The 24,266-nt window shown below is 36.6% G+C and overlaps 1 protein-coding gene and 1 pseudogene across 3 annotated transcripts in view; one reads left to right on the top strand and one right to left on the bottom strand.

The window, feature by feature from the left end:
• Positions 1 to 24,266, bottom strand: part of ZFPM2 (zinc finger protein, FOG family member 2) — a 465,395-nt gene that overhangs the window by 15,870 nt on the left and 425,259 nt on the right. The window lies entirely within an intron of this gene.
• The window catches only part of LOC132508401 (large ribosomal subunit protein uL11-like), a 33,861-nt pseudogene continuing 21,896 nt past the window's right edge, over positions 12,302 to 24,266 (top strand).

Here is a 24,266-nt window from a genome sequence, read left to right as displayed (position 1 = left end):
CACACATACACTGGAATATATATATGTATATATATATATATATATATACACACACACACACAATAGAATATATGTGTGTGTGTATATATATGTGTGTACATATATATATATATATATATATATAATGGAATATTTTACAGCCTTAAAAAGAAAGGAGAAAAAAAAGAAAAAAAAAAAGAAAGGAAATTCTGACAATGCTACAACATAGATGAAATTTGAGGACCTTATTATAAGTGAAATAAACCAGTCACAAAAAGACAAATACTGTATGATTCCACTTACATGAAGTACTCAGGGTATTCAAAGTCACAGAGACAGAAAGTAGGATGGTGGTTGCCAGGGGCTAAGGGCAGGGGGGAGTGGGGAGTTATTGTTTAATGGGTATAGAGTTTCAGTTTTGCAAGATGAAAAGAGTTCTGGAGATGGATGGTGGTAATGGTTGCACAATAATGTTAATGTACTTAATGCCACTGAACTGTATACTTAAAAATGGTTAATACATTTTGTTATACACATATATATATACACATATATATATATAAATATATACATATATATATATACGCACCCCAATATAAAAATTGGAAAAAAATGAGAGTATTATTTTTTTTCACTAAAAAACATTCACTAGAATATTTGTACAAGTTTTTAGTTATAGCTAAGGACAGGAATATAACTTTTATTAAGTGCTTTTCATATGAGGTGGATTAAAAAAAAACAGTTGAGGTCTTCTCTCAGTTTTCCTAATGAAGTTACTTTAACAAAGTAATACTTGAAAACTAAGATTTTAGAGGAATGAAGCTGCCGCTGAGATGGAGTCTACTTTCTTTGACCACATTAACTATTTTCATTTGAATGAACGCATTTCTTCGCACAGTGACTCAAGAGCAAATGATCTTTGTCTAAGGGATTATATGCTAATGATGAAGCACTGCTGGCACCCCAAATCACTGAAAATTTATTTGTCCTCAGTGGAAAGATGAACTAGAAAAAGCGTTTGCCTTGTGGGTGAGAAACTTTAGTTCTAGTGCTGACTTGATTATTGGTTACTGTGTGAACTTGGAGAACTGCTTTACCTACAACATATAACATGACAACCTTAGGCTAGATACCACTAGATTATTATCATCAAGTTGTGAGCAACTTGTTTGCTTCTGTGACCAAAGTGCTAATAATAGGAATAACCTCAGATTTATTAAGCACCTACTATCTGCTCTGCACTGACACTGTGCTAAGTGCTTTGCATCCATTATCTTAATATCTCCCAAGAGAGCAGTGAGGTGGCTTTTATTTGTTCCCTTTTACTGTGAGGTCATGAAGCTGGAAGTGTACATAAACTGTTCAAGGTCACACAGCTAGAGTGGACTTGGAGGAAGAGAAGGAGATATGGGAGATGGGATTTGAACAAAGCAGTTTGGCTCTAGATTCTGAATGAAAAACCCAGTGTCCCAAGTCACAGTGCCATCTGATGTTCACTAAGTAAATGCCTTGGTACCTTACCTTGATTACTCAGTTTGAGTAATTAGCACTGCTATCTCTCTGAACCAGAAATGACATGTAGCTGTCCAGTTTTCCCAGCATCACTTATTGAAGAGGCTGTCTTTGCTCCATTGTATATTCTGGTCTCCTTTTTCATAGATTAGGTGACCAGAGGTGCGTGGGTTTATCTCTGGGCTTTCTATCCTGTTCCATTGATCTATGTTTCTGTTTTTGTGCCAGTACCATACTGTCTTGATGTCTGTAGCCCTGTAGTATAGTCTGAAGTCAAGAAGCCTAATTCCTCCAGCTCTGTTTTTTTTTTCTCAAGATTGCTTTTGCTATTCGAGATCTTTTGTGTTTCCCTGAAAACTGTAAAATTTTTTGTTCTAGTTCTGTGAAAAATGCCATTGGTAATTTGATAGGGATTGCATTGAATCTGTAGATTGCTGTAGTCATTTTTACAATATTGATTCTTCCAATTCAAGAACATGGTATACCTCTCCATCTGTTTGTGTCATCTTTGATTTCTTTCATCAGTATGGTTCACTTTATGAAACAGTGTTAAGAAGATTACACAGTGATAAGACATAGCTTTAAAATGCATAGCCACGATGTGGAGAATAATGTAAATCTTTGTGGTGTGGAAGTAATGTCAGGTTATCTTCTAACATGACTAATAGCTTACACTTAGAAAGCACTTACTATGTGCCAAGTACTATTCTAAACGTTCCACACCTATTAAATATGGATGTAGCATTTGCCCAAGTTTAGCTGGACACTAAAAGGGTATCACAATTCTTTATAACCATGACTGCACAGTAGATTCACCTGGGAGCTTTTTTTTTAATTAATTAATTTTATTTTTGGCTGTGTTGGGTCTTCATTGCTGCGAGCGAGCTTTCTCTAGTTGCGGTGAGCAGGCTTCTCATTGCAATGGCTTCTCTTGTCGCAGAGCATGGGCTCTAGGCGCACGGGCTTCAGTAGGCGTGGCTCAGAGGCTCTAGAGCACAGGCTCAGCAGTTGTAGCACACGGGCTTAGCTGCTCCGTGGCATGTGGGATCTTCCTGGACCAGGGCTCGAACCCATGTCCCCTGCATTGGCAGGCGGATTCTTAACCACTGCACCACCAGGGAAGCCCACACCTGGGAGCTATTAATCAACGCTGCTTTCTGGGTCCTACCCTGGATCAATCAAATCAAAATCACTGGGAGTGAAGTTTGGGCTTCACTATTTTTTAGAAGCTCCCCGAAAGGCTTCATATGCCTCTAGAGTTAAGGATCATTGGCATAAGGGTAAACTATCTGTAGTTTGTATAGGGTAGAGAGAGTGAAACTCTATGAACAAAAAGGTCTCTTTTGATAATCAAATATTTCATAGACTTGTTCAAACAATTCAGTAGAGAGATGTCCACTCCAAAACTCAGAAAATGACAACTGAAAATAGCTTTGAATAATATTTGAAGAATGTGGGCATGATGAGTGAAAAGGTGTAGAAAGGCGGGTAAAGGATGTAATGACATAGCATCATCCTTCAACTGAATAAACCAGTTAGGAATTTAGTAAATTTGTGAATTGTATTTGGTTTTACAATGTTTAATTCTTTATTATTTTGAAGGTGTGTAACTTATTATTAGAAATGAACAATAACATTTCAAAAAACTGTGAAAGATCATATTGTATAAACCAGAGCAAAAAAAAAAAATCACATTTCTACTGCATGGGCATGAAGTCTTTATCAAATGACATCAGGCACTGAAGCAGCTATCTGATACCTTCCTCAAGTCTACCAAATGGAAAGGTTATTTTAGGATTCTCTCTTTGCCTCTTGTGCTGCAAACATAGTCACTCTCCCCACGCTCCACACCCACACACCACTCCCTTCACGTATAAAGGGCAAATACATTCAAGGTTCCATAGAAAGTAATAACCTCAAAGACCTTGACGTTCTTGAAAAAACATGTACTTGCTGTTCTAAGTAATGTTTATGATCAAAGTTCTTGTACAAACAGATATGGTTCCTAACAGGAAGCTTATAAATTTTTCTCATAATTGCTGTCAAAACTGCAGTGAAGTGTACTACAAGTTTTGATAATAAAGAATAAAGTCACAGTTCAAAGTTGATTGTATTTTGGAAATTCACGCTCCTCTTACTAGAAGCGGTAGCCTTAAGTATCTCCCCATCCTGCCAAATTTTTCACTTGCACTTTTTATTATTTATGAAATCAGTGTCTGTACAATGTCATGCAGACCTCTGCTGATAAACTCTAATTAAGATTAAGACAAGCCTTTTGGAAAGGATCCCATCATTAGCAAACATGATAAACACAAAAATACTCCCTACTTGTCAACCAGGAGCAATTCAGTAACCTAACAGTATTATCCGTTGCTAGGTTACAGAGCTGACAAAGCTTCAATTATATTGTTCGACCATACCTATAGAGTTCTGTATAAGCAAAATGTATCCAGTATAAAAGCATTTAACTTCGTCCATGCTATCTGCAATTCATGCTTCCTTACAATGGTAAAAATCAGGTTAATAATTACATGGCACGCTGAAAAATCTTCTCCATGTGTTACGTCTATACATGTTTCTTTCTAATTTATCTGTGTGATTGATAGACGCTTGCTTTGTAAAAATAAGGAAATACAAGCAACGTGAAGCTGTAAACCTTGAGCACAACTACATCTGGGCTCATCAAGATACGGACCTAAGCTTAGCATAAAGATATACAGCAAATTGAACCAATTAAATCACATTTAGATTTTGTATTACTCTGCCTCAATATGTACAAGGATAAAGAGCCTCAAGCGAATAGATAGGGATACCAGTTTGAAAGTTTAAGCTCAGAAAAAAAAAAAAAAACCCAAACCCATACACACTCACCTAACAATACAAAAGGAAATAGGTGGTTTTCAATACTAATTTATTCTAATGGCTTTTCTAAGGATATTTTAAAAGTTGAAGTTAGTAACTTTTACTACATAGCATTAAGTCATTAAGTCTTATTTCTCTTTATTAGACTGGGGACACTAGGGGGAAAAAAATCAATGAAAACAGCCTCTAAAAATACAGACATTTGACAGGGGAAAAACAAAGAAAAAAGCCATGTGTGTAAAAAGAGAAAGTCTATGTGAAGCAGACCTTTGAGATTTTTACCATGGGTGATTTTTTTGTGTGTGATTTCCATGGAAATTTGGAGAAAAGTTAACGACTTATAAATGAACCAGCATTTTTAAGTAGCTTTGGCATCAAATGTTATATACTAAATTGTTAACAGCACTTTGATTTCTTAAGATGTACAGTGATATTTCTGCATCAATCTAAAAGTCTATTTCCTTCACAGGTGTAAAATACAAGAAGAAGATGGTCAGTTGATCAGAGCTCAATTAATAAAGACTACATATTGGTCTATAGAGTAAACCATGATATCTCTTAGGCACACTAAGGTAATTTAAAGCTGTTCTCTGGGGGAATAAATGGGCTGTTTAACACACACACACACACACACACACACACTCACTCACACTCATACACACAGACGTTGTTTCTGGAGTTGGAGGAAACAAGAATACTTACTTGTTCTGTCATTAACTTCTTTTTTTTTTTTTTACCTAAATAATTTGAAAATCCAACATCATGCCCACTTATGAAATTTAGTTTCTTCACAACTGGGAAGGGATTGGGCAAAATAATTCCCTAAAAGCTAAATAATCGTCCCATTGCAACATGGCAGGTGATACTACCTAGATCTCAGGGTGGGGATGTTCACACAGTACCTATATCTATATGTAGCCACATTGCTTAATAGCAATTTTATAATGAATTCCAATCCAATACTGTTGAAATTCTTGACAGTGGAGTAGTGCAAGGAACAGAACTTATAAATTATGTGTGCCCCTTCTTTGCAAACCGCTGTGGAGGTTTCTTTGTGCATTGGCAAATACAGTAGGAATATGAGGTATTGTGTGGGTCCTCCTGCACAGCACCTGATAAAAGAATAAAGAGCTGTGACATATTCTTAAAACAATAGAGGAATTAAAGGGAAACAATGGGCCAGCTGCTTCATTAATACAATCAAAAGGGAGCCCAGCACAGAGGAGTCCAGATAATTAAGCACTACTCTTTTAGACCTCCTTCCTAGAATAAAATTGCTTAAAAATGTATTAACTACTTCATAGTTGTTAGAGAGATCTCTGCACTTGTTTACTTAGAGTTGATTAATGCTTTTCCTCCGTATGCAGCAACATGCCAACTCATAGTTTACAACAGTTTTTGAATAAAATAGAGTGAGAATAATTGATAGAGATCTGCACAATACACAGCAATAAATCAAAAGCATTTTACAAAAGGTCTTTCCTGTTTCTAAATAATCTTTAACATTTTTCATTTGTACTTATAGGCAATGCAGGGCATTTTGGGGCATTTAACTTTCCCATGCTGGCTTTCCTGACATCTTTTTATAGAACATCCTAGCAGTTCCTGGGAGAAGGAGGAAAAAAAATCAGACTTGACCAGCAACTTTAGAGTGTGCCTTTGGTTTTTTTGGCCAAAGGAGAGAATGGATTTAGAAAAAAAAAATTCTTTGCCTTTTCCAGTCAAGAGGGATGGACGCGTGGCAGAATTACTTGCCGAATGCACTATTCATCCTTCGTTAACTTGATTATAGAAAACAAAAAAGCAACTTTTTATGCTCTTTGTGTTAAATCACAGTCTACAATTTAAGATATCAAGGTTTTTCATTCTTCATCTCTTCTGTAGGCAGCCTTTCCTCTGATGTCAACAGAACATTTAATTGCTTAAGAACTGGAAAATTGGGAACTGAATATTGTGTGCTGAATGTTGACGTGAGAATAAAACACCACACTCTGTTTTTCTCCCAAATATTTTTAAGTAGGCTTATGTCAACCCAACATTAAAATTACAAACTTTACTGAATCATGTGGTCAGTTTAAATAAGATTTACTCTATTCTGATGCTTTTAGGAACTTAATTGAGAAACTCAGAATTAGAAAGAAGTCAGAGAGGTAAGTGAATAGACATACTTAACCATATTTCTGAGATTAAGAGAAGAAAGATTTTGCTTTTACACATATGATACATGTGATTTAAAATTTATCAGCTGGAGTCATATTTCCAAAGACTTTCCTGGATTATGTCAATATTTTAGAGGATATGGAATATCTAATTCCAGCTACGAAACCTGGCTTCTGACTTCAGGAGTTCGTGTCCAATTAGCTTGATAAGTTTTGTTTGCAAACCAGGAAATAAAAACATATAAATTAATAGTAGGTGCAAACAAAAATGACTATTTTAGGAGCTATTATATATGATTATTTATATATATAAGAAATATTTTTATTTTGATTAAGCTCAAAATTTACTTTGTTAGAGTGAAAGTAAATTAGAAAGACATGAACTGTTTATTGGCTTATGATCAAGTGAATCTTTTCAAGGATGTATCTTTGAACATCTCAGGTTTTTAAACTAGGTCCTTACGGCAATGCAAAAAAACCTAATAAATATTGATAATGCTTTATTGCAAAAATGCTAAATTGAAAGCACCCTCTTTCAGCAAGTATTTTGTAAACGAGCTTAAGAACGTCATCTGTAAATTGTCATTTTAAATATTATATGCTGTATTATTTAGCATAAATTCAACAGATAACATTGGTCTGAGCAGAACTCAGACTAAAGAAACATGAACACCCTCATTAATCCCAAGGAGTTATCTGTGTGACAAATAGGAAATACTATCGTCCCATTTTATGGACAAGGAAATCAAAGCCAGCCCGGTTAAACCAGTGCGTTTTCTAAACTCCCCTCCTATCACAGAGGGCCTTCCGAGGCCCAAACCTGTAACCGATTCCCACCAGTTCTTTTAGCTCATGGTGTGTATTCTCCCCACAGAACTTATAATTTTTCTGTAAGAAAAATGTCTCCACTGAGATACTTTCCTTTCCCATTTAAGAGGCACGTGAAGCTCCTTTCAGAAAAGTAAACAGTGTCCCCGTGCTCAGTTCTAGATGTCTGCTGAAGTGTAGGTGCAGAAAGTTTTGCCCTGTGAATAAGAAGGCATTCAGCACTGCCTGGAAAGTCTGCTGAACTAATGTGTTGAAGGTCATGAAACTCAGGTATCCTATCTAAGGTTTAGGCAAATAGATACGATGCTTTTATGGGATTTCAACAGGAAAACGTTTGCTCATGGCGACTCTTCAGCATCCGTGGGGTTTGTGCTCTAGTCTAAGGTGGGCTGCGCCCTGGTTTTGCAGGAGCTCGCCGTGGTGCCGTGAGGTAGCCCATCAGACTGTCTGGCTGCCTGACCATCATGACTTTAAATGACTAGCCCAGAGGTGACATTTCACCCCAAAGGCGCTCTGTCAAGATTCCCACTGCTGCTGATAAACTGATTACAAAGCTGCTTAAGACTCTGCTTATAAACAAAAGCATGTATCAGTTAATAATTTGCAATAAACTGATGTAACTCCCAGCTGAGCCCCTAACTGTAATTGTCTTTACCATCTGTCTATGAAAACACCATTCTTCGTCAGCAATCAGGAGCAGAAGGGAGGAAGTCTCCACCAAGATACACAACGTGCAAGTTTCTGAATCACCTGAGCGCGTTCCTCACTTTATGACTCCTGGGCTGGGTATGCTGAATGTTCCTGCTTGCCTAGCCTGGGAGTGCTCAGAAATTAGGTGGAGGGGGAAAGAAAGCGCGGAGGGGAAAGAAAATGAAACATCGTGCCTACTGCTTTGCAGAGGAATAAATTATACAAGTTCATCACAGGAGGCTGTTTTTAATTTCTTTCTTTCCTCTTTCCATGGCTCTCTGCAATATCCATCGCAGTCTCCTGAGGAAAGCCCCTGCAGCACCAGCCTGGGAGTGAACCTCTCTATTCCTTCTTCAGCTTGTCCATTTCCATGACACTTCTTTGTTTTGCTTTTTTTTTTTAAATTCCAGAAGGCTCATGAAACGTCTCCAGGGAGTCAGTTTAAAAGTGTAGACTCCTCTGAAGGGGTGTTGCAGGGCTGACGGGCGCCTGCAAGGCCAGGTAGATGAAGGGGCAGAAGTGCCAAGGAGCTGGCGGGGGGCCCTGCATTTGTGGTCCTCTGTCTGCACCACAGATGGAGGGCTTCCATGATCTAGTGCCACAAGCCCTTAGGGATGCTCTGCCTGAAATCTCCTCCCAGAAGATGGGTTTCAATAACAGTGGGTTCGAATGGTCAAAAACTCCTTGTTCTTAAAAGAAATACTGTCCCTCAGGTGCTGACCGGATGCACCCACGGAAGGAAGAAACTAGGAAAAGGGGTTAAATTCCTTCACACTGTGTTTTTCTGGAAACCTCTTTCCGAACGGCTAACATCATTCCATGCTTGCTCAAAGTATGGTCACTCTAACTTTCTCTTCAAAAATATATTATTTATTAAAAAAAACCATGGTCTTCAACACACACACAAACTGCCCTCATGTTGATACTTTAAAGTTACACACACACATGCACATACACACTACGCTTTTTCATATCCTTTTGATGGGGGGATGTTCTTTTTTAAAAAATTTTTCCTTTATAGAGAACATGTCATTCCTCCGTAAGAGCTCAATAAATCTACTGATAGGCTATGTATTATGATGTGCAATGACCAATTCCTGTTATTAAGGTTCAAATTCTGGGGATAACAATTTTTGTCAGATTTTCTTATTATAACATAATTTAAAATAATGTTTACATTTTTATTTCATTTTTCTAAGAGCTTTCCCGTAGGAAATTATCTTTCTTTACAATCTACTGCTAAATGTAACAGAACTAATAATTGCTTCCATAGGAATGGTGGAAATGGACACTCATGCACCTGGGTCTCATTGTGCCTGGTCTGGAGACAAAGTTAATGGGGAACAGTGGGTCTACTTCTCTGCATGGGTTATGGAGGACCTGAAATGCAGGCAAAAGCGCATGTTTCTATGTTCCTTGAATTTCAGAGACACCAAGTATCAGAACAAAGATCTGACATAGATTTTAACACAAAAATCTTCAAAAACACTGTGTGAAGTAGAATTCTTTCTAGAAGTACTATATTTCCTTCTTATCCTTCCTTTGAGGCTTTTATCAAGATATTTAGATTCTTTGGTCACAGATTTTTTAAAAATTAATAAGATACGGAGTAAGAGTGAACATGTTTAAGTATGTTGATTTATAACGTCTTACAAAATTAACAAAGACGTTATAACATAATTTAACTTATAATTTAAGGTTAAAGGGGACTAAGGTTAAGCTTTTATATTCCTTAACTGCTTCCAAATATACAGAATGAAGTGGTACTATGGTGTTTCATTTGCTTGTTTTTAAAGTTTTTAATTTTTTCGAACCAGATGTTCATGTCATGATTTACGTGAACACGGAAAACCTTAATGGCTATTGCTTCTCGGTCTAAAACTTTCATGACGGTCTATTCTAAAATATGGAAACAGCTTACTTCTTACTTGAAGTGTTACTGGATCTCTATCCTAAGGCAAATTTTAGAATTATTATATGACGGACTATAATAGAATGCTTTCATGTGAAATGAGCGTTATTTATAGTGCATGGATACCCTTTGATTGTCTTCACGTATCTCTATTTTGACGTACGTGTACCTGGTCTTCATTTGCACTGATGAGTTTTGGTAAGAAAATAATCTTGAAAAACTAATCACCAGCAGATGGCGCTCGGTGCATTCTAAGAACCCCGCCAGGAGAAAAGATAGGCATTATTTACTTAATTCTATTTCATCCTAAATGTGAAGTTGATATAACAAGCTTTATAATCTCCAAAGATTTCTGTTAATTGAATAAACAACTTTGTGGTAATTTATAGGCTGTCTGATGCTCATCTAAATGGCACTGAATTCAACTCGCGTGTCTGTGTCGAGATAACAAAGCATAAAGTTGTAACCTTCCCCGACGAAACAGGAAAAGAATGTGTTCCTGAAGTATAATGTAAACTCCCCAAATGAATTTCCTGCTTAAAAGAAGACAACTGTCATTACTGCGCTTTATTAGCACCTCACCTTCTAAAATGAAGTACGTGAGGGACTTATTTTTGAACGGGTTTATAATCTGCATCATGGATGTTTCAAAGTCCTATAATAAAACTCTTTGAATAGCTATTTGCTGATTACTGAGACACATGTATTGCCTCTGAATGTTATGCGGAATTATGTGTTTGCGCTAAGAAAGAAAGAAAAAAAACCCAGCTTTGAATGGTAAAGGTGATTATACGTGTAAAACTAACTAAACCTGGGGAAACAAAAAACCCCAAAAAACTAAATAACCCTGTAGAATATCTGTCTGAAATGATGTCCTTATGTGTTTTTTTTCTCCTTTCCTCTTGCCTGCCTTCTCCTCCTCCACTTAGGAGAAAACTTTGCTCTGAACTTTCAAACTTTAAGTCTTAGTTATTTCACACTCACCATTACTAGCAGTAATAACTAGCAGTATTTCGTTCCCTCTAGTGATAAAGAGTGTAAGGAATTTTACCTAAGTGTCCTCCTAAATCCTTCTACACTCACCTTCTCCTACCTCTTACTATCATTCTGTCAATGAGTGCTTTCATTCACTTGATTTTAATTTGGCCTTGCATATGGCAAAGGTACCCATGGTCATACGATATTCTCAGTCCTTGTCATTCTTAAGTGGAAGACCTGGATCAGAGTCCCAGTCGTAGAGCTGCTTAACACTGAGGCTTAAACTCTAAAGGTTTCAACTGTTGAATTTCTAGGCAAAGTCTCATTAAACTGAGTGGAGAGTGGGTTTGAAATCCACTGGGTGGGTTTGAAACTCAGTGGGTTTATTGTATTTTCATAATAAACATCATGTTGCATCCCACCATCACTTGTAAGATCTGTTAATACTTAAAACATGTATTTTTTAGAATATGTACACTCTAGCTCCCATATAATCTTATTACCGTTGAAGAACATTTATCATTTCTTACAAATTATATTAGCACTAATAAAATGAAGAAATTAAAAACGAGCTCTATCAACATAATAGCACATCGTATAATTTCAAAGGATGAAATGGGGCTACACATCACTGTAACTCTACAAACAGAAAGGGAGTTGTGGCTCTGCCCAGTGCTTTGAAAATCCATCTTTCAAGGTCGGCCCCTGACAGTCGAGTTAGGAAGGGCAGTGTGGAAGGCAGGGTGGCCTCCTGCCAAGGCTGTTGCAGATGAGTGGGTGATCTTAGGGGAATGAGCTGCAAAATCTCAAATTTTTGCTCGTGTGATGATAAAAGCAGAGCCAACTGATTTTTCTAAGACTGCATGGCCTTCTGTTCCATTTTTATTGTACAGCTTGGAATGATAAATTTTACTGTGCATTAATTTGCACAAAAGGGTCAATGCTATATTCGAGAGTGTGTCCATTGTTTTCAGTAAGATTAATAATAAAATACATTGTCTTTATCCCCAAAGAGATGCAAATATCTTCAGACAAGTGTCCTTCGGCTATAGAAAAATGTACTGTTATCAGCGCCTTTACGAATAAAAGTCTTGATTCTCAGTGTTTCCCTGATCCTTCTTAGTTGGACTCTGTTGTGACAGGATTTGGTAAAAGACATTCATGTTTTATATCACATTTCATCGGTCACCTTTAGGTATGAGTCTCAAGTAAAAGAAAAAAGAGAACAAGGGGGGAGGCAGCGGAGGGATCCTCTTCATGGAGGCTGTCCTCACGTATGACACTGCATGTCGGGCACTGACATCAGGGTGCGGTCTAGTGCAGAGAGAAGTGCAGAATATTACACTCAAAAGGGCCGCTCATCAAGAAGTTCATCAGAAAAATGGACTTGGATGACATCACAACTGTTACATCAAAATATTTCGCTCTGTTTACCGATGCCCAGGTAAGAAATACATTTCACTCTTGATCGTTTGCATTACAGGGAGGCTGGGAGTAAGCAAAGCACTGAGTCCCAGAGTGATCTGGAAATGGGTTCTGAGATGAAGGGCATGGAGATGGGTGTTGCTTTACGACTGACTTTCTGACCTGAGTGGTATTCACTTAAATTCACCACAGCTACCTATGTCTCTGAGTCACACCTTCCTTATCATCTGAGTGGGTTTTTTTTTTTTTTAAATGTTCTTTTGATTGCTTTTGCTTTACAATTGCATTTGGTCTTGAATTTCTAAATGGGGCTTTTTTTTTTTAATGGTTTAGAGTAGTCAAGATATCATTCAGATATTATTCAGGAGAATGGAAAAGTTAATTTAGGTTAACTTCAGGTAATAAAGTATCCTCTATGGTCTAGTTATGAACTGAAAAGCCTAACTGAAACTACGGCTTATTGTTTAACATTTCTTAAACATTTACTATGTGATCTCATTTTCCCTCACAAGAACAGAGAGATCCTTGGACATGAGCTGCCATTTTAATAGGAGTTGGACATATATTTTTGAGCAGAAAGTCCTGTGGCTCTAGTTTGCGTTCACCTATCTTCTCTGAGATCAATACCCAATATCTTCTTCTTCCTCTTATTTTTTTGTAGGTATTTGTAAGTTTGAAGACCTACTCTCTGTGTGGTGCAACAATGCATCGTCTGCATGGCTCATCTCTCTGCAAAGAACGGTCCTGCAAAGTCAATTACATATCACAAGGAAACTGTTATAGGGCACCTAGTTATAGGAGGGAAGCACTGTTACGGGCACCTAGAAGATGATTAAAGGAAATCTGCTAGAATTCTGCAAATCCCTGATGTAATTCTTTCCAATATTTTCATGAACCACTCTTTCAGCTCTAAACTTACTAGATTAAGGATAGTTAAAAGATCAACCTTCTACCTCTTCTACCTACAGCCTGATAAAAATTAAAATATAAAGAAAAAGGGAAACAGAAAATGAAGGTGGAATTTGGGGAGAAAAAAAGGGAATCAACCGTTTTTTTCAATACATTTTTCTTAATACAAGTAAGGAAGGTACAGCAGATTGAGTTATCTTTCTTTATATCTCGATTAAAAATGAAAGTAAAAGAAGGAGATAAATTGTTGAAGTTATGACATTTTTTTCCTGTACACAAAGGGTCCCACAGAATGATCTAGTTGAAGTGTTCAGTATAGCCAAAATTTTAGGGAGTGGAAGATTGCTGAAGAAGGAACTGAAAACGTCAAGACAGGATATAATTAAGGCTTTAAAAGGATTTCAACAGAGGGAGGGTCAGGCTAAGGACACACTGTGGTAATGTTTTATAAGTAGTGATAAGAGGAAAAGACAGGCAAAGGAGATACAGTATAAAAATAAGAGCTCAAGACTGAGACTCATTTTTGGATTTTAGTCTTTGAGAACCAACAAAGTTCTCACATAAGGAAAATGGTAATAGAGTCAGAAACATGGATCCCCCCCTTCTCTGACCTCCCAAAGAAAAAGGAGAAGAGAGGGAAGGCAAAGAGAGAAGAAATAGACAGAATTCTTACTCTAGAGAAGAATTTATCATTCTTCTATTTATCATACATCAGAGAGTCATTTATCTGACTCTCTGAAGTATCCCATAGTGGGAAGTTATACCCGGGCCAGGAAGTGGTCAGTGAAGCCAAGAAGGGACCTGGGCGGGATCAGAGAGTGAGTCAAAGGAAAAGAGTGGCTGAAATAAACGCATGATACATCCTGATTTTTATCTTGAATCGCATGAGGAGCTAAACCTAGCTCAGCACAAAGTAATATGTGCTTCATAAATGACCATGTTTCCTTTGTGGCTGAATCTGTTCTTCAGAGGCTGTAAAGTAAAGCAATATAAAAATCCACTGAACACATGAAAAGCCCGATAGATGACAAGCTATCCTTGGAGAAAGAAACCTGGGTTTTTTCCCCTCATCTTCCCAAATAAAAGATATTAGATAAGACGTCTCTAGTATGTATTGATCCTACTCCATTGAATGTTGCTCATAAGATTGTAAATATTTCTGACTGGTAGGAAACACGGAGGGCTTCTAGACCTCCTGTTAGAGATGAAGAGAATAGAGCTCCAAGGAGTTAGGTGGCGTGTCAAAGGTCACACTGCCAGTGAGTGTGTGTGTTTTGTTTTTCACATGAGAGTAACTTGTCTTCCAGTATAGAACTGCTGTAGGATTAACATGTAGCTCATAACTTGATGCGTTAGTAGTTGTTAAACCCTTACTATGACATCATTTTTTTCTCCAGATAACTTACTGAGGTTAGTGGTATCATTATATTCGTTGAGATAAAGGTTTAAAGAGTTGAATAATTCACATTTATAGAGATTCTAAATTATGGGACTAGAACCGAAGCTGTCTCACTGCAAAGCTCTTTGTTGTGCAGCCCCTCAACTAGTTAAAGAGAACACAAGTCATCAGCTTAACAAACACAGAAAAACTCTCATAATTGTCAGCTTCAACAAAAGATCCTTATCCCTTTGGGAGGGAGCCTTGATGATGGGGGTGTAATTCAAATGTGCAGTGTGGATATAACATCACTCTTTCAAATTCTACCTCTTGTAAATGACTAATGATATCGTAAGGGAGGGAAAGAGGTAGTGAATTAATAAAGAGATGCTTCTGTGGTTCTAGAAATATTTATACATTTCCAGGTTTAAAACAGTGGAGAAGTAACAGGAGTCCTGTCTATCCACTAACAAGGTATAAAGGGATTAGTAGGTATTCATAGCATCTTTTTGTTCCACTAGATTTAAAAATTAGTTAATTGTATGAAATTTGGGGGAGTAATTTATGTAAAATATGTTATTAAAATATGTTCTCTCGCTTTAGTAACTAAACTCCCCCATGTAATTGTAAAAATATCTAAGAAAAACATTATGCCACCTTCTTTTGAGGAGCATCTCTTCATAAATTGTTAAAAATCCATTCTGCTTTAAATAGATGTTCCTACTTTCCCAGGACATGGTGGTATTGATGTTGTTAGATCTAGGAGATTTTATTTTTTGGATAATACACATGGATTTAACTGTGCAGTGTCTGCAAATAATAATGGAAGATGAATGTACAAATCCTCGAATACAATGCAAATGAAATGTCACCCTTAAGCAGAAGGAGGACACGGATGTATGTGTATGTTCCCTCATTAAGGTAAGTTTTTCCTCAATAAATGATATAAGCAATTGCATATTTAACTGGCGATGCTTATGCTAAGGTAAATCAAAATGTTCATACTTCCCTCAAAGTAACATCCTATAAGAAATGTTAAAGTAATCAAAAACAGCCCTCCCCTCTCCCCAGGCCTGTGTACATTTTTGCAGGAAAAATCTATTTACATAAATATAAACATAAATGTGAATATATATGTGTATATATATATATATAGAGAGAGAGAGAGAGAGAGAGAGAGAGGAGAGAACTTCTGTTTTCAGAACACAATTTAATTTTATATACCATCCTATATAATGACTTTAAAATTGCTAAATAAGAACCGTAGCCAGCAATGCATGCAAAATATTTTCATTGTTGTAAACTATAAAAATATTGCTTTTATAAAAGCAAAGAGAAAGGGATTTTGGAAAGAAACTGGAACCTTTGAATGATTTGAGAAATTAAATCTTTTAATAAAATAGCAACAGAAGCTTAACTGTTGGAAGTTTAAGATATCAAAAAGCATTTGAACAGCTAGCCTCTCTTAGTCTCTCATCTGTCAGCCAAAATTTTTTTTTGATATTCCCTGATTGTCTATTTTTCCCCAGTGAAAGTTATTACATTCCTTTACCCATTTTTTAATCAAAATCATTTCCAACTTATTTCAGTCTGTCACAATAATATTTTCATATAAGGAGTGTTGTAACCTAATTCCTTCATTTTAATAATACATTCGTTTTTAATTACTGCAACTTGATCTCAGATTATTCAAATAACTGTTTCATTTTTTATGCTTACCCTGACCCCAGTGTATTTATAGGCTTTTATCCTTACCTGATACCAGTGTAATGTAATTATAGATTGTATTTTAATCATCTACTATATTCTAGTGAGTTTGTTTAAATCACTCCAATCCTGAGCCTTTTATTTCTATGCCTTTTAACATTCTACAATGGCATTCTCTTTGCATAAAAGCAAACTTTTTGTAGTTTACAACAATGAAGGAATATTTTGCATGCATTGCTGGCTATGGTTCTCATTTACTAATTTTATTTATTTATTTATTTATGTTTTCTCATTTAATAATTTTAAAGTCACTATCCAGGACGGTATGTGAAATCAAATCATGCTTTGTAAACAGAAGGAGAAGTACATTGTACATCTCTTGAAATCTTTACACCAGTTTGTTTTCCAGATTGTCCCCCCCATCCCCACAGCTTTAAAACCACAGATATGCATTAGGCTTATGACCATTGTATCTGTGTCTGTATATTCAAATCCCTGCAAATAGCTGCTCTGTCACAACAACAGAGGCCAAGTTTCATTTGTGGTGGAATAGGCTTCTCTGATATGAATTACTTTTATTAGTATTTTTTACTATTGATCATTTCATAATTGCTTGATTATTTCCTAAACTATCACCCATCAAGAAAATCCATTATTTCTAAGCTCTTTAGGCCAGTATTTGAGCTCTTTGCACAATGGCTGATTTCAGCCACACTTTTAACAATGAGCCAGGAATTTGGTCTGAGAAGATGACTGACAATATTGACAATCTATAAAAGGCCTAGTGTTCATCTTCCGATCAGATTTATGGGTCTGAGAAATGGATTTTCCTGAGTGAGTCTGATTATCTTCTCAAAATCCTGGAATCACTAGATTTCTCATTGTCCTCACGCTTCATAGCCACTCCATCATTAAATCCTGCCAATTCTGTATCCAAGGTATCTTTCAAATCTCTCTCCCCTTTTCCTCCTCCAGTGACGCTCGCCCAGTTCAGACCCCATCAAATCTATCTCACAATGGTTAATCTCCCTACCTCCCGTCTTATGCTCTTCCAATCTGTCCTCCACACTTTTGCATGAACGCATGGCTAATGCACAAACTTGATCCTGTTCCCACCTTCAATTAAAATCTCTGAATGGCTCTCCATTGCCTACAGGAGGGAACTCAAGCTATTTATTCATGACATCCTAGCAGTAAAGCGTCATCCTGGCTATCACTTTTGATTGTGAGGACTCAAGCTGATCTCAACAGATAACATTCAATTGTACGTACAAGTAAAATCTGGGGAGGGAACACAGATGAGTGAGAGGTTATAAAGCTCTGACATTAATGGTTAACAAAAAACAGGACTGTTCCTAAATCAATGCTGGTTATGACTACAGATCAAATCTTCCAAGTTTCTATCTCTGGATTAGACTTCCTCTTTCCCCCTCCATGTTCTACACTTCATCTTTAATCCCTTCTTTAACTCAAACTAGATAAAACTGTGGCGATAAATGCCTTAAAGATAAATACAACACACAGAATAGAATATAATTTTAAACCACTGACTTCTTTCACATTCAGTTCAACTACTGAGATTTTGGTGACGTTTTCACTCATTGTTAAATAAATTGCAATGAGGCCCCTTGAAAAATTAATTTCCAGAAATGTCGGTGACAAATTATGAAAGCGTAAATAAGAGGACCAAAATGTGTGCCCAAAACATCAGAAAACAAGAAGCCATTCTGCATGCTTTCTGCTCCTATTGTAAATTCTGCCTGCTGAATAAAAGCCACGTGAACTTATTTAACTGGTTAGTTGTTAGAAATAACTCAGAGAACCTTGAACATACATTGACCATTACAAAATATCTCAGAATGCAAAATAAAATAATGGTATGAAGTAGGCATTTAGGGACAAACTGCTTGCTAACTCTCAAAAATGAATTATGCTGTTTTTTCCAACCTCTGTGGAGAAAAAAGCATGCTTCCCTTCGGGATTTCTTCTACCATTTGGTGCAACATTTACTTGGCTACAATAACACAAGCTTCATTAGAAAAGTAAAATGCAATTGTCTCCATGAGATGAAAGGATAATTTATTAAGTAAAGCAACTGGAACTCTAGAATGAAATAATATGAAAAGTTAGAATCTTACAGTGAATTAAAATGTGAATCGTACTGGTATACTGTGGCTAAATGCAAAAATGAAGATTAGCTTTATTAAGGGGAAACTGACAGCGGCTTGAATGATTTGAAAAAAAAAAAAGAAAAGATATATGCATTCTAAACAACCTGCTTTATGTACTAGGTTAAACTTAGCATTGGTGCTATTTTAGTAAATTTGAAAGTACTACTGGTTAACCACAAAAGTACTAAGAAATATAGACCCCCAAAATAACAGGTATTGTGATTTTTATAGCAAAGTCCGTATTCAATGATTCAGGGACCTAGAAAGAATGCTTCATGTTAAAATAAAATAAAATGAAACAAAGCCTATAACCATCCCATCAACTGTGTTCAGAAGGGACATAAGTGACACGTTGTATACTGACCACCTAGTTGCTCCTGAAATCGGTAAGAATTGTGCTTTTAAATGAAACACAGAACTTAGTACCAACTGTTTAAAATCAAAGGTCTTTATGAATTCTGAAAGCTAGAGCCCATGTTAGCCGGAGGGAAAGGGAGAGAGGTGGAGACAGGTAAATCAAACTTCCCTGCACACATTTGACTTCTCTTCAAACGCTTACTGAATCTTCAGCGTGTTTTCTTCTAAATGGAAATGACAGATTTTAAAACACCTTTCAGTGTATCTCAGTGCATTACATCACTTAAGTCATTTACAGAATTGTATAAAATTACCCTGAAATCGCATCAAGTATAGCAGTGTACCATGAAACTAAAAGAAAAAAAAAAATCATAAAAAAACACATTTCATTTTGCAAGGGAAATAATAGAGTCAAGGGTGTAAGGATGAAACAGTTACCCCTTTTCATGTTCTTGAGCACAATCTAACTTATTACAACATTCTTTGAATCCATGGAAGACCATGAGTTTTTTTTTTTCCAAAAAGAAAACAGTGAATTAAAAAAAAAATTATTGGTTCAGTGAATTATTGAAAAAAGTAACAATTAAGGGTAATAGAAAAGGAATATCTATTAACCTTCTAATTGTAATATTAGAAAATTGTGAAAATCCTGAGTAGATTTAGCATAACATTGTTTCTGAAAATTAATTCTTGTTATAATTTGATTTTGATTATTTTCTAGTGAATATATATATATTACAGCTATATTCATATTTCTAGTGAAAAAAATACAGTATTTCCTAAGTCTTCAAATATTTTCACAAAATCCATACTTTCCTCAAGATAAATAATTTTAAATGTGGTCTAGCTTTATCACCAAAACCCTGCAATTTTCAAGTTTGGCTCCTATAGCAGAGAGCAAAGAATTGTACTTCTGTCTGTTCCCTGTATCTCATGCTTACAGTTTCAGAAGATCAAAGGGAGTCCTGGATACTCACCAATTAATCTTAAAAGGACTCAAAAGAAGACAACAGGCTAAAAATTTGGTCAATAAAATATCCTACTCAAGTAGTTGCATCCTCCCATTTTCAGACCCTGAAGCTAATTAGCTTACCATTCAGTTCCTGTTCAATATTGCTTCTGCATTAAATAGAAGCTTCTCTTCAGTGTTAACTGGCTGCTGGGCAGGTTGTCTACACTTGCTCTTAGGATCGTGATGTTTGTGACCCCCTTCTTTTAGATAAGAAGAACAACCCCTAAACCCATAATGAATCACCAAGTTTGCCTATTGGTTTGGCTCCATTTGCTAGGTCATCAAAGATGATCATGTTTAGAGCAAAGAACCGACATTTTTTAAATCAGAAAAATCTGGGTGGGGAAGTCAGCTCTGAATGTCTAGCATCTGTGTGACCTTGGGCAATTAACTGAACCCTCTAAAACACAATTTCCCCATCTGGAAAATGGGGATTATCCTGCCTACTCTCAGGCGATTATTATATAAGATCACTTTATATGAAGGACACGGCACAGGGATGAGCAGGGAATAGGTGCTTCAAAAATGTTTGCTCTCTTCTCATAATTATTTACCTGGAATGGCAGAGACTTCCCTGGAAGCTTCAACTAGGGCAGATTGTAAAATATCACCTGCTTGAAGTATTGTCCTAGAAGGCATTGGCCGTAGAAAGCACATTTTGTTTGCCACTCTGTTGTTGGCCCTGGTTGCCTTTTGGGGAGTGATTTATATCACTGATTTCAGACTGTTATTCCCAAGGAAGACTGGCCCTGTTTAGCTTTCAGCCCTCTATCGTCTGCTGCATTTTTGGAATAAATTTGCATTTGCTAATATTCTGTATGGTAGGAATCCAGAAAATAGGTATTCGCTGCAAACACCAAAACTCTTGGGATTTACATATATTTGTAATTCCACAGAATCCCATATTGTTGGGATTTTGTTTTGTTTTGCTTTGCTTTTTAGATCAGAGATTGAGTTTTTTAAGCTGGATAGAGCAAGTGAAGCTATGAAAAAGGAAAAATAAAGTCATTGGGACTGACGTGATATTTTAAGTTTTTGCTCTAGCAGATATTTTCTTTAAATATGTATATTTCATTGACTTAGAGAAATTTAAATAGGTATTTTAAAAAATTTGGTTCAATAAATAAATGAATATGACAGATACTATTCATAAATATTTTCTAAATTTTATCAGTGTAGCTAGATTGGAAACACTGACCTCAGGTTAAATATTCCATCATGTGTCATCAGCACTATACTATGAAGTCTGGATTTGTTTATATTCAAAATCTGGTTAAGCATTTAATTTTTTAAATTCTAAAGCAATTGTATGTGTATGTATGTGTGTGTAACATAGTTTGGGGCATTAATTTTAAAAACAAAAACTATAAATGTGCAAAAATATTTATATGAACAACACTCCTGGATAGAAACTCCGCTTCTAATAGTAGAACTTGATGCACATCCTGGTCCCTTGGCACGCCCAGCTCAGAGCCATCTGTTATGTTGGCACTGTGCCCACTCACAAGGAGTTATGCCAGTCTGACATGATATAGGTGACACCAAAATGAAGGTTTGAGAGGATAGATAGTAGAGTGAGCTATGACCCCCTCTTGTAATCGGGACCTTTGGTGGCTGTCTTTATTGGAGAGGAGGATTTGTGTTAACTCTGTGGCCCCCATGTTACCAAAATCTCCATTACAAAGAAAAAATTCAGTGTGCTATCACTCATCAGAGTATTAAAAATTTTACCAAAGTGTGGAAAGTTAAATATTTCAGCCTGAGACCTTGCACCATCTTGGACTTAATTTTATCAGCACATATATTCTTAGTAGGCCAAGGACATGTATGGCAGCATAATTGATTTTCAAAGAGACTTTCAAAGGGCTATGTAGTAACATACATAATACATGTGTTTTATGGAAGGCAGTAGCACTAAAAGAATCTACTACTTACATTTTTGTTCAAAGCATTTCTTAAATACTTTTCCTATACTATATCTGTCAGTTTCATTGCATTTATTTTCTTCAGTTCTTATACTAATGTACTGAATTTCCACTCTCTTGCTGGGGATCAAATAAAAAATTCATATTTTTGATATCATTGTTATTCTACCAAACTCCCTGTAACTTTTTACAAAATGTTCATACTGTTAAAATTTGTAGTTTCCTGTCTTCCATTGCCTTGCACTTTTCTGAGTTAAATATGTTATTTAGAGAGGAAGCCATACTCCAAGGCTTGTAAGGGAATTCAGAGAAATAGATATTTTTATACAACCAGCGGGTCAAGTCATCTTGAGTCCAAATAGGCATTAGCGGTGCAGAAGTGAAAATGCCCACCCCGCATTCTTGAAGCATAACGGAATTTTCCTTAGCTTCTCTATAGCTTATAAAAAGAGCAGTAATTTAGAAAGATGAAAAAAACCTTGCAGAGCACAACCTGACTTCCTCTATTCCTGAATTTGTAATTTATAGGCCAGCATTACCTGGTCACATTTGGTAGCACAAAACATAAGCTGGCAACTAAGAGATAATTTTCGTCCTTAATTTATTCAGACACTTACTCAATCTCTATTCATGGAACACACGTTATGGTCAAGGCCATGTGGAGCCCAGAGGGTAAAAGATTACATGGATTGTTCCCTCAAAGTGCTCAGCCTGTCTTCATAAAAGAGGGGTGGCAGTTTTCTCCTCTCCTGTCCCATTATGGGGGACTCTTAGGCCTTAGATCTCACTAGATCTGTATACTGAGATGCCAGTGAATACTTGCATAAGAAATGTTCATGACACCGTCAAAGACACATCATCTTTAAAAAACCTCTGACATAGGGGCAGGTGAAATAGAGGTAATATGAAACAGTTTAGTACAATTTAAAAGGCTGTCAAGATGACAAACTCATGTTGTGTGTTCTGTTATAATTTGGTCATTTTTTTAACTGTGTTGCTTTGGGTCATTGTTTATTTTCCCTAAGCCTCAGTTCATTTTTCTGTAAAATGGGGTCATAACTCCTACTTCCTAGGGCTGTTCTGAGGATTGTGTAGCGCACGTAAAATGCCCAACAAAGAGAAGGGGCTCAAGCCTGTATGACTCAGGCATGAATAATACACCCCATTCCTTGCTTTTGTTTTTAATTGGAGTCTATTGCCTATTTTAGAAATTTGATTTGAAATGTGCTAAGACCTTTCTAAAGTGGGTTTGTTGCTTTTTCAAATACATCTTCTTATAATCTTTACCACTAAAGAAGTCCCAGTTGCTTGCTTTAAAAAAAAAAAAGTCAAATAATGTACCACGAAATAAAAACAACATATCCTTGCCTTGATATATATACTGTCCTTTTCCTCGCTCAGTCAATCAGTGTCTCACCCTCCAGAGCTGGAGAAAATAAGCCCTGTCCATTTTGTTCACTATGATATCCTTAAACCCTATCAGAATGTCCAGCACATGTAGGCAAACAATAAAGATCTGTGAAATGGAGGAATGTCATTATCCCTGCCATTGGTCAGGAACACTAAGGAGGCATCCTCTTTGCTCCCACCAACAAGCAAGGTAAGAAAGCAGAGAGGGTCACGATGAATGAAAAGAATTCATGGTTGATTTCATTCATGCATAAATGCATCCATCATTTTCCCATGTGTACTCTGATTATAGTTGAAGATATTAATAAATAAAGTTGAGTGCCTTGACTGTAAGAACTTATTATTTAGTTGCGTAGTGAATACAGCAGTCCCCCCTCATCCATGGTTTCGCATTCCACGGTTTCAGTTATCTGTGGTCAACTGTGGTCCGAAAATACTACATGGAAAATTCCAGAAACAATTCATAAGTTTAAATTGTGTGCGTTTCTGAGCAGCGTGATGAAAGCTGGTGCCATCCTGCTCCCTCCTGCCCTGGACGTGAATCATCTCTTTGTCCAGTGTATCCCTGCAGTATACACTACCCGCCTGTTGGTCACTTAGTAGCTGTCTTGGTTATCAGATTGACCGTCTCGGTATCACAGTGCTTGTGTTCAAGTAATCCTTATTTTACTTAATAATGGCCTAAAGCGCAAGAGTAGTGATGCTGGCAATTTGGATATTCTCTTACTGTGCCTAATTTATAAATTAAACTTTATCAAGATATGTATGTATAGGGAAAAAACACAGTATAAATAGGGTTCAGTACCACCCATGGTTTCAGGCATCCATTGTGGGTCTTAGAAAGTATCCCCTTTGGATAAGGGGAGACTACTGTACACACACACACACACACACACACACACACACACACACACCACACACAGAGGCAGTTATTAAGAGTATTCATATGTCAAGCTGAATCATACAAACATCACTTGTTACAGGAGTTTGGGGGAGTAGAAAATCATTATGCCTAAAGTAGCTGGGGAAGCCTTAGGAAAAGAGGTGGGATT

Source organism: Lagenorhynchus albirostris, chromosome 17, assembly GCF_949774975.1.
Source record: "Lagenorhynchus albirostris chromosome 17, mLagAlb1.1, whole genome shotgun sequence".
Taxonomy (NCBI): domain Eukaryota; kingdom Metazoa; phylum Chordata; class Mammalia; order Artiodactyla; family Delphinidae; genus Lagenorhynchus; species Lagenorhynchus albirostris.
Note: the sequence above shows the minus strand (reverse complement) of the source record. Positions and strands in the feature narration are given on the sequence as shown.